Source organism: Globicephala melas, chromosome 20 (genome assembly GCF_963455315.2).
Source record: "Globicephala melas chromosome 20, mGloMel1.2, whole genome shotgun sequence".
In the NCBI taxonomy this organism is placed as follows: Eukaryota; Metazoa; Chordata; class Mammalia; order Artiodactyla; family Delphinidae; genus Globicephala; species Globicephala melas.
This window is the reverse complement of record NC_083333.1, coordinates 23,847,867-23,858,373: the sequence shown is the minus strand read 5'-3', so window position 1 is coordinate 23,858,373 and position 10,507 is coordinate 23,847,867.

Below are 10,507 nucleotides of genomic sequence, written 5' to 3'. Positions count from 1 at the left end.
GGTTTATTTCTCAGGGAGGCAGTTTTTTGTTTTGCTTTAATATGAGGGATGTACGGTTTGTCACGGAAGATTTTGCCAACTTCTTAATTTTATTTTTTTTTTGCGGTACGCGGGCCTCTCACTGTTGTGGCCTCTCCCGTTGCGGAGCAACAGGCTCCGGACGCGCAGGCTCAGCGGCCATGGCTCACGGGCCCAGCCGCTCCACGGCATGTGGGATCTTCCCGGACCGGGGCACGAACCCACGCCCCCTGCATCGGCAGGCGGACTCTCAACCACTGTGCCACCAGGGAAGCCCTTCTTAACTTTTAAATTAAGTAAATGTCCTACAAGGATTCTTGTGTGTCGTTTTTCTTAAAAATAAGTACTTCTTTTGGGAGACTTGAAGAAGGTGTCCTGTTTGGTCTCCTGGTTTCATTACAAAATCATGAGGAGAGCGTGGAATACTTGTATTGGACCAACAGCTGTGTCTGCTTTGTGCATGTTATGTTACCAACCACCAATTTAACTAACTGGGTGAAAAGCGAATAATCAACTTTCTAAAAATCATTTTCTCTCCCATTTTTTTCCTACATTATGCAAAATATTTGGCTTAATTTCATCGTAAATAAAACATCGTTTCTATACTTGTGTAGAACAACATAAACTATAGAAAATATAAAACCCATACTAATAACTTCTCAGTACATTAAAATAATCCTAACTTTAATCTACAAATTAATCATAGCCTACTCCTAAACTACTTGTTCACCTATAACATTGTCTGGTGTACAGTTTATGCTTAATAGTTATTTCTTGAAAAAAAAAAGAATGAATGAATGAATGAGTGAATAACAAGTACTAAAGAAATCTGCTATTATCACCATTTTCCTTAAGAGTTATATTCGTTTTCAGACTACGTTATGAATCTGAGTTCTTTCTAAACCATTCAGATTTGTGAGAAGAGCAAATAAAATATGAGACATATCAGTTGAGAATCTACTTAATGACAGACTGATATGTTAATGAGAGACCCGTTAATAGGTGTAGTCGCATATGCACAGAGTTTTCTGCAGCTTTTATAGTACAGTTGAGGAGGGGCATACATTGTCCTCAACAGAATCACTTTAAATGAACAGGATACCCTAGACCTGGGATGTTCAGCCTTGGTATTTGGGGCCAGATAATTCTTTTTTGTGGATGTTCTGGGCTTATAGGGTGTTTAGCAACAACCCTAAACTCTTCCCACGAGATGCCACATGACCCCAACCCCCATACTGACAGCCAGCAATGTGTCCAGACACTGTCAAATGTCCCCTGGGTGACAAAATCACCCCTGGTTGAGAACTGCTCTCCTAGCCTCAAAGAACCAGGTAGATGAGTTTTACTCTCGGTTAGTGGAATCCGTAATAGAATATGGATTCACAAAATACGTAAATATGATTTCTTTCCTAAAACACAATAAAGTTGGATTCTTGAAGGAGAAGATACATATGTAAAATGTGTATAAAAGGATGCAGTGTTTGGAACTCGACGTTAACACAGCTCTGTGCTTAGGAAAATATCCATTCATAAGAAGGCTGGACTTCAGGAAAACAGGTAGAGAGAAAGCACATTTCCATTGAGGCATTAAGTGTCCGCGTTGGTCTTTCAGAGAATCGCGTTAAGATGGGTTCAATTTCTTATCTGTAAAGTGCGAGGCAACATAGTGATTACGAACTGCGGTGGGAGACACTCTGCTGATTGGAAGCCTGACTCTCGCGGTGCCGGGGCCTCGGTAAAAGAATGATAATAAGAACACCTATTCGGTATAGCTCTCAGCAGAAGCAATAAATGAATATTCGTAAAGCACTTATAAAAGCATCAGACAATAATATTTGCCCTTTCAACGCCGTTAAATAACAGTCTGATGGGAGGACACAAAGAGACACACATGTGGGCTGGAGGATGATTTCTGGGTGGTGAAAAGTCAGAAAAATGGAAAACACTGGAAGATCTTACATGGCTGAAGGAACGGGCAAAGTGTCAGGTAAGAGTAAAAGTGTGTAAAACGGAAGGCATCGCGCTTAGGGAAAAACTACATGACTATTCTTATGGTGATCTATAAGATAATCAAACTGGCTAATTTAATAGAGTAATTTGAAATAGAAAAAAAAAGTTAGACCTTTCTATGGTACATTGTAGACACTAGGTAATGGACAGAATTGTTTATGTTAACATAATTTTCCATACTCAAGGGGAAATTCTAAGTTGTTTGGTGTAGCCTTAGCCCCTGCTGAAACCGTGCCTTTGGATAGACCCAAACAAACTTCAGAGGAGCCACTATTGCTGGCCGGAGGGCTTCCTGTTATTCCAACTGCCCGGTGACCATAGGCGACAGAGGAAGTATCTGAAGTTCTCACTCGAAACAGGGCCTCTCCCGCCACTTACGAAAGTCTCTCCCGCTACCTATGTTCCTAAGCTGTGGGAAACTTACTTATTTTCCTCTCTTTGGCCAAACTGTGCCAAAGTGGAGTGGACAATCTTAATAGATGTCCAAATGTGGACTCAGAAATCAATCAGTGGTCAATTGGTTAGCGTGGGCTTCCTCTCAAATGAGCGATCATTGTTCCATTTTAAAGCTTATCAAAAAGGCATCATAAACATTTCTGCTTGGATCATTATTTTCTGAACTGGAATGAATCACTTCTCCGGCTGGTGGTTGTACCATCTACCGAATACACACTGAGCAAAGACCCTGTGAGAATCGCCACAGTGGCCGTGTCTGTCACCTCAAAGGCTCAGAAGGGCACGAGCACAGCAAGACGTCCTTGCCTGAGCCCTGGTATGACAGCCCCTCAAGGTGGCCCTCGGTCTCTGCTGGGACATTTTCATTGACAGGGACCTCAGTGACCCTCACGTGTTCTGTTCCTATTTTATGATGACTCAACTCTCTCAATGAGGAAGTCCTTCCTTAAACTCAGATAAAAATGTCTTCCGTAGCTCTCACAGGATTTTCCTGTCCCCCTGCTGTCCCTCTGCAAAACAAGTCACGTCTTACTTCCAACAGCCAGTTCTTCAGACAAAAGAAGACCAGAATCTCCTAGTTACTTCTTACCTTCCAAGTCCCGGGCTTCACTTCCTCCAGGGAAAACCCTCCAAAGCCTCCTAGTTCCTGATCTGCAGAGTGATGAGTTAACTTGTCACTTTGAAGGGTGCAGAGTGTTGGGACAAATGCTAAAACGATGAGTCACCGAGACAGCAGGTGTCAAACCAGGGCTGCTGGGACGCTTAGCTTATTCATAAGCAGTTGCGTGCTAGCAAATTTTCATCACGGGTTCTCTGAGGGAAAAAAAGGACTGATTGCAGTTTGCCAATTTCTTTTTTTTTCTTAATTTTTAATTAGAGTATAGTTGATTTACAATGTCATGTTAGTTTCTAGTGTGCAGCAAAGTGATTCAGTTATACATATACATATTTCCATTCTTTTTCAGATCCTTTTCCCACATAGGTTATTACAGAATATTGAGTAGAGTTTCCTGTGCTATGCAGTAGGTCCTCATTAGCTATCTATTTTATATCTAGTGGTGTGTACATGTCAATCCCAAACTCCTAATTTATCCCCCCCCCACTTTTGCCTTTGGTATCCATAAGTTTGTTTTCTACATCTGTGACTCTATTTCTGTTTTGTAAAGAGTTTGCCAATTTCTATGGTATAAACTGAAACCCTGGCTGATGTCCAGGTGCTGATGGGATGTACCAGAACGTGGAGGTGGTAAGGGGTGAACAGCTGGCTCCTGGGAGCTGACACAAGTCTGCTCCCGCACACCCCTGGGTCACAATCCATGTTTTAGGATTTGCTCAATATCCTGATTATTCTTCTCTGATTCTCCCTTTTAAAATGCGACATATCTTAGTTCACAGTTATTGAGGTGCTGTTTGACCAGCCCAGAATCTGTCCAGATTCCACTCAAAATTCCACTTCAAAGATCCAATTTCATCAAAATTCAACTTCGCAACTACTGGGAATGAGAGGAGGGAGGTGAAGAAAGACAAAGTCACCGAAAGGGCCTCTAGCTTCTAACATTTAGGTCAGGAAAAAGAAAGCTGGTCTTTAGTGTCTGTACTGGAAAGAAAATTGGGCAAAGCTGATATACGTTAAACTATATATATATATATTTATATATATATCACTAAGCAATTCTTATATACCGCGAAGTCTTAATTAAAGTTGTCATTTTTTTAATGGAACGAAAAAGAAACTGGCTTCAAAACGGCTGGCTTGTTAAGAGGGACAGTGCAAAAAATGATTTAAAGTTTTAAACGTTTCCCTGTGATTCAGTAAGCCTTTGTGAAGTCCTTCTCGTGCATTAAGGAAACTCTATTAAAATTCAACTTAAAACTCTGCAAATGAATACACTTCTTTTCACGGGTAGCCTTCTTCACTCTTGGATAGACTCTACTTTCTTCAAAGCCACGGGTATGCTTGTGATCGTTCTTTAGGGAATCCACGCTGCAGTTGTTACTTGTGAGTCATTTTTCCCCAACAGTGTAATTTACACCCTTCTTCTACTCATACTGAATGCAACTGGTGGAGACAAACCATGTTAGCGCCCAATAGGGGTTACAAGAAAAATTGAAGTGTTTATTTGGCTTGAAGGCGGGATCTAGGATGGGGCAAAGTATGAGAGAGCTGGAGTGGTGAGAGCCACATCTGGTAAGTCAGGTTCAAGAATTCCAGTTATTCTCAGGCAGGATTAAAGGGCTTTGATCAGGGAAGTAGGACAATCTGATTAGAATTTAAGAGCATGTGTTCTGGCAGCGGTGGTGAGAATGGATTGGCCAGACAACTAATAGGGAGGGAAGTGAGGAAGATATTGCATAACCTGGGGGAATAAAGCAAAGGGAACAGATTCAAGAGGTACTTGGGAGTCTGAATCCACAAGAAGCAGAAATCCATCAGGGAGGGAGGGAGGGAAAAGGGAAAGGAGTTGCAGAGTAAAGGGAAGGGTGGGAAGAGTCGAGTATGATTCCAAGGGAAGGATGGGTACGGCTGTAATCAGGTCAACAGGTGGGATGGCGAGAAACTGGTGACTTTATTTCTTGGTTCAATAAGGGGATGGTGGGTACAGAGACAGGATCAGAGACTGAAAGAGAGTTGAAAACATTTGAAATAGTCAACCGTAGGGAAGTTAAAAACTATGTTACGTGGGCCTGCACTGAGGGCCCGTCCTTAGGAACGTTTCCTCAAGAATCTGACGGAAGACGCGCATTCTGTAAATGTGTTCCAGGTGCTCCTCTTAGGGCTTCCCACTTGCATGTAATGATCTGTGCCTCTAATTTTTAGTGAAACTCCCCAAAGAAAACCAGTGCATTTTGATTTAAGAATTTCAACAGGGTAACTCATTCCATTCGTGGTTTCCAGATTGACCACTAAAGGGCCTTTATGACAAAAACAGTGAACTTCCCACAAAGACTTGTTCCGAAAACATTTGCTGGAGGGCTCCCCTCCCCCGGCCCCGCCCTCCCACAAGCCCCTGACATCAACACGGGCACAGGAGCGAGTAAGCGATTGATACGTCCTGGTGTGGAAGTCCGAGATTTAGTCAGGGAACAAACCCCAGTGAAGTCATGTCTCGTTCAGGATTAAATGGCTAACTCGGATTCAGTGATCACATTAAGAAAAATGCATGTAAAAGGCCCAGGAATTTTTCCTTTGTTTGATTCACAAATTAAACTTGCACACGTCATGTCTGCAAAGCGAGCATTTCACCATGTCAGATGCTTTCTTTGACTGTAATAGGATGTAAGAGAAAATAAAGAACATGCTACCTTCTCCAGCTGGCTGGGTCGTGGACCTTACCGCACCTCTGGAGTTACACAGTTCAAATGTAGATTGCGCGACACTCTAAACAGGCAAGTTTATATCCAAAAACCTTAACCAAGTTACTAGCTCTAAACTGCTCAACTGTAGAGGCCACTGAGAACGCCGAGGCCAAAACATAGTCCTGCCTAATCCCAAAGCGTTCCAGGTCTGAGAGGCGTGGTTTTCGGTAGAGCAGAAAGTGTCCATCAACTGAATTATGAAGACAATTGCCTTGATTCTCCATAAGATGTAATGCATATATTGTCAGATAGCCGTGTTTATCTGATACCTAATGTAATCTGAAAAACTAGCAAGTTACCAGCAATTTCCAAATCTTTGTTCCAAATGTTCTCTGTTATCACATCAGACAAAAAGGATTGTTCCTTTGGAAATATGAACCACTATTTGGATGTTATAATCATAGCCATTACTTACTGAATACATACTACATACGTATTAGTACGGAGGACTTTGGTAACAGTTTTACAGAAGTTATTTGTTTTCATTCTTAAGCCACCCATAAAATAGGTACTTACGTCCCTAGCAATTTTTAAATAAGATTTAAATATACTGATAGACTATCTCAAAGTCTTGTTATGAAAGAAGGTATCGGCAGGATTAGAATTGAAACCTTCTAAAACCAAATACCACATACTTCTCAGTTAATAAAGGCAAAATAGACTTCTCAAAGAAATAGAGCCAATTTGAACTAATTACAGATGATGTCGTTCTCCAAAGAAAACAACCCCCCAAACCGGACTGTGTGCAGGAGACACAAGCAGTGAGACCTTTTCTGCAATGACCTGGAAAGAGGACTGACTATGACAAATTCCGAATTGTCATCAATCTGAAACAGGTCAAAGGAGTCTTGACCCAAGTTTGAACCACTTCTAACAGTTCGTCTGGCTTTCAAAATTATTGGCACTCCACTGAAGGTCCCGTGGCCCTAAATGACTGTCTAAACTTGGGCAGGGCTCATTTTGCTCTTTAAAAGTTTCTATACAGACATCAAATAAATATTGCAGAAATGAACACCGCCCAAATGAGAACAAGCTGGGGCTATCATTCAGAGTTCGCTCTAAATGATAACTAGGCGGGGAGAGTGGGTAATAAATTTCAGCCTTGTCAGACCTACCAATTCAAACTGGTTTCAGTCACAAAAAGGAGGGTCGAAGTATTTGACCATTTTCCCTACCTTTTCTGCCGGCTATATTTCTCTGACTCATCACCTTAGAGGCACCACAAAGCACCATGTGGATGGGTGCAGGCAGTTAAATATTCTGCCAGCCTTTTCTTTCAATCTAGATGGTGTCTGTGTATACAGTACATACTTTCACTAATTATTAGAAGCTTACGTTTTTTCAACTTCTGCAACTTTCTCCGATTCACAGATGCAACACTGAGTATTTATTTGTGATGCAGACCACATTTTAGACCTTTTGGTATTATATAACACCTGATTTCCTAGCCCATAAATGAGGTTCTGCTTAAACAGGATAAGTAACCTAAATTCGCCTAAATTAAAACTCCTCCCCCCATCCCAGGCCATCATAGTACTTGACTTATTTATGTTATTCACTGTGTAGTCGATGCACCCAAGAGTCCCAAGTTAAATGTAAATATTACATGAGAGGGTACAATAAGGGGAAAGTGGCTCTTCACAGAGTACGGGATCCAGGATGATTCAAGGGAACAGGCAAACATCAAGCAAAGCAGCCCTCCCTGGAGAATAGCAGGAAAGTAAAGACCTACACGGGGCTAAAGCAAAGTACTAGACGTGCAACCAGAAGAGAGGAAATCAGAGCATCGGAAGGAGTGTGTGTGTGTGTGTGTGTGTGTGTGTGTGAACTGGGAGACAGGGTGAGGGACAGAGTAGAAGGAAAACCCAAAATAAATGCTGCCTGTTTTGAACTTGTTTGCAATTTATACTATTAAGGAGCAAATTATATATCATTCCTCAACCTAACTTTTGATTATTTGCCCCAAAGACATAAATGCTGTTCCTTACCCACCCGTCCCCGCCCCCCGGCCTTTTTACTACGTTCAAGGTGGTTACTATGAAGACAGGCTGGGACCTGGGACGCTCTGCTGCAGGGCTTGCACCTGGACAGACGTCTCCTTGAGCAACAAGCTACAAAGGAATTATGAGGGACTAAAAATAACAGCGTGCATGCGCAGTCGGGGCAAATTATGGCCAGTAAGATACAAAAAGGCCAAAACGCAACTGTCACCTCTCCCCCTGTGAGGTGTCGGGAGCAAAAGCACGGCGCCATGCGGGACCCCTGCACGCAGCACCGTGAAGGGGGTGGGCAGACCTCCTCAGCCAACCACTCCGGCCCAACACACTGCCCCGCCTCCACCCTTACCCCGTTTAAGCTCACCCCCCCGCCCCCCCCCCCCCGCCGGGGGATGGAGCAAGGTTACGCATTACTTGCTTTCGCCCCCTCCTGCTGCAGCACAAGTCCCCGTAAAGCCTTGTCTGAATCCCTCATTGGGCCTCTTACCAATTTCTACTGATTAAAGAGGTGGGTAACAGATAGGCTATTCGCACATTTATGATTTACAAGACATAATGCCGGTCCCCAGGGAGTTAGTGAGCTGTTTAGAGGACTAGCTATAGCAAACAGGAGATAATCACTGCTATTGTATTTTTATTTCAGGTATGTTTCGACTAACAGTCAAATGAGTGGGAAACGGTCCTGGCTGATGGCTGATGAGCAGAAAACGGAATAGAAACCAGGATGAATTCAAAGGAGGGTGTGCGCCTTGTTGCTTGATTTCATCTGGGAAAGCGTCATGTAAAAGGCGGATTTGGCTCTAACGTTGAGACACCTGCTTAGATAGGTGACTTAAGTGGGAGAGGACTTACATACTTCAGAAGGGAGGAAAGGACGCAGCATTGGTGTAAAGTGAGAGAGAGAAATGGTGGCAGAGAGGGCCAAGCCCCAAATGGCAAAACTTTGACCTGCCTGGCCGAGGACTTTGAGTCTTTTTTCTGTAGCCATAATCTGCTAAACAATATTTCTGAACAAGGTTTTGGGTCCATTTGTGGCCATCGAGGCAAACGAAATGATCACACTCCCATTCTTCAGTTTCTCTGTTTGACAAATTTAGCAAAACTACACGGTCCTTTATACATTCCCTGGTCATTTAGGTAGATAAATCATAGATCGTTGAAGAGAGACTATAGAATTTGGTCATTCACAATGGCAGCTCTGGGCTTTTAAGTACCTTTAACATATGAATATGATAAATGAACCCAATGAATTCAACTCAGTCTGTAAGTAGCACTATTAGCCTAAATGAGGTCCATAATTCAGCCCAGAAAAGAAAAGTACCTGGGAAAATAAACTCCAAGGGTTTCTACTGACCTCAGTTACCCATATAATGTGTCGATTTTATCCAGCCAAAGTGTAACAAAGATGATCTGTTTTCTACTAGCTAAAGGTCTGTGAGAAGGCACACAGTGTTTTGCGTAGACTTTCCCCCTTATCTTAGAGCTTTCAAGCCTGTAGCATTTTCTTTCAAGGGAAAAACAAAAACCTCAGAACAATTACCCCATTCAATTATAAAATCACTGCCATCAGCCTTTCTACCACTGACCCTTTGGACAGAAGCAGAAAGAGCAGGTTCTGCCTAGATCGAGTTGCCCTGTTTTACCAGCACAAATACTTTGGCAGGAAGATAAGTATGTGATTAAATTCAAGGTGGAGCCTAAAAAAATAAATGTTTGAGCAAATGATTGAACAGCCTTCTTGCTGTGCAAAGAGGCAGCTGAGGCTGGACAGAAGTAGCCACCACCAGTCCCAGTCAGATCTCTTTGCTTAAAGCCCCGGGACATTAGGACTAGACCTCGGGTGATGGGCGCAGTTACTGCCAGGGTTATGGAGTGCTAGAGTATCATATTCTGCCTTTATCGTGAGTGTGATGTGACGAGAGATTCTAAACAGAGTTAGTCAGAGCTGTGTGTTCTCTGTAAACACTGAAGTAACTAGCTTTTAATTTTTTACCTACATATAGATTTGGTAAACAGATATGATAACCTTCTGAAAAAAGAATGTTACACACGGTGGTAAGTCTCGTTTATAGCTCAGTATTTTCCCTTCCTCCTAGCCAAGTAAGTTTATTAGTGTGCCCTCCGGTTGTAGACTACCACAGTTATGGAAACCCTGCAGTTTTATTTTACACTTTAGTAACATAAGGTGGTTTTTTTCCCCTCATTGTCTCCTCCAAGTCAAGAATCCCACCTTTGGGAACTATTGGAGCAAATAAACAAAAAAAAAACCCATGGCTTACGTGGCTGTTTCTCTTCAGACTTCAGGAATCTGGGCAGACGGAGTGTTGAATGAAAGCAGGCATACTAAGGTTCTCGTTCCTGGCAGTTAAAATTCATGTACAAATTATGCAAGGCTCTTAATTTGATCTAAAAACAAAAACTCAGGTGGTCAACTCACGTGGCTTAAATCACCCAATTCCTGTCATAGAACACTTCCCACACCCCCTCCCTAGAGAGCCAAATAAATAAGGATAGTAGGACCCCAAGCTTATAGCACGGTGCCTGGCAAAGAGTAGGACTTTAACAAGTGTTCTCTACTGTTGTAGGTCCAAGAAGAGGGCGAGCAGAGGAATCAGAAGGAGAAATGGGCTTGATTTGCCTGTTCCTATCTCTACACTCCATGTAGCCAC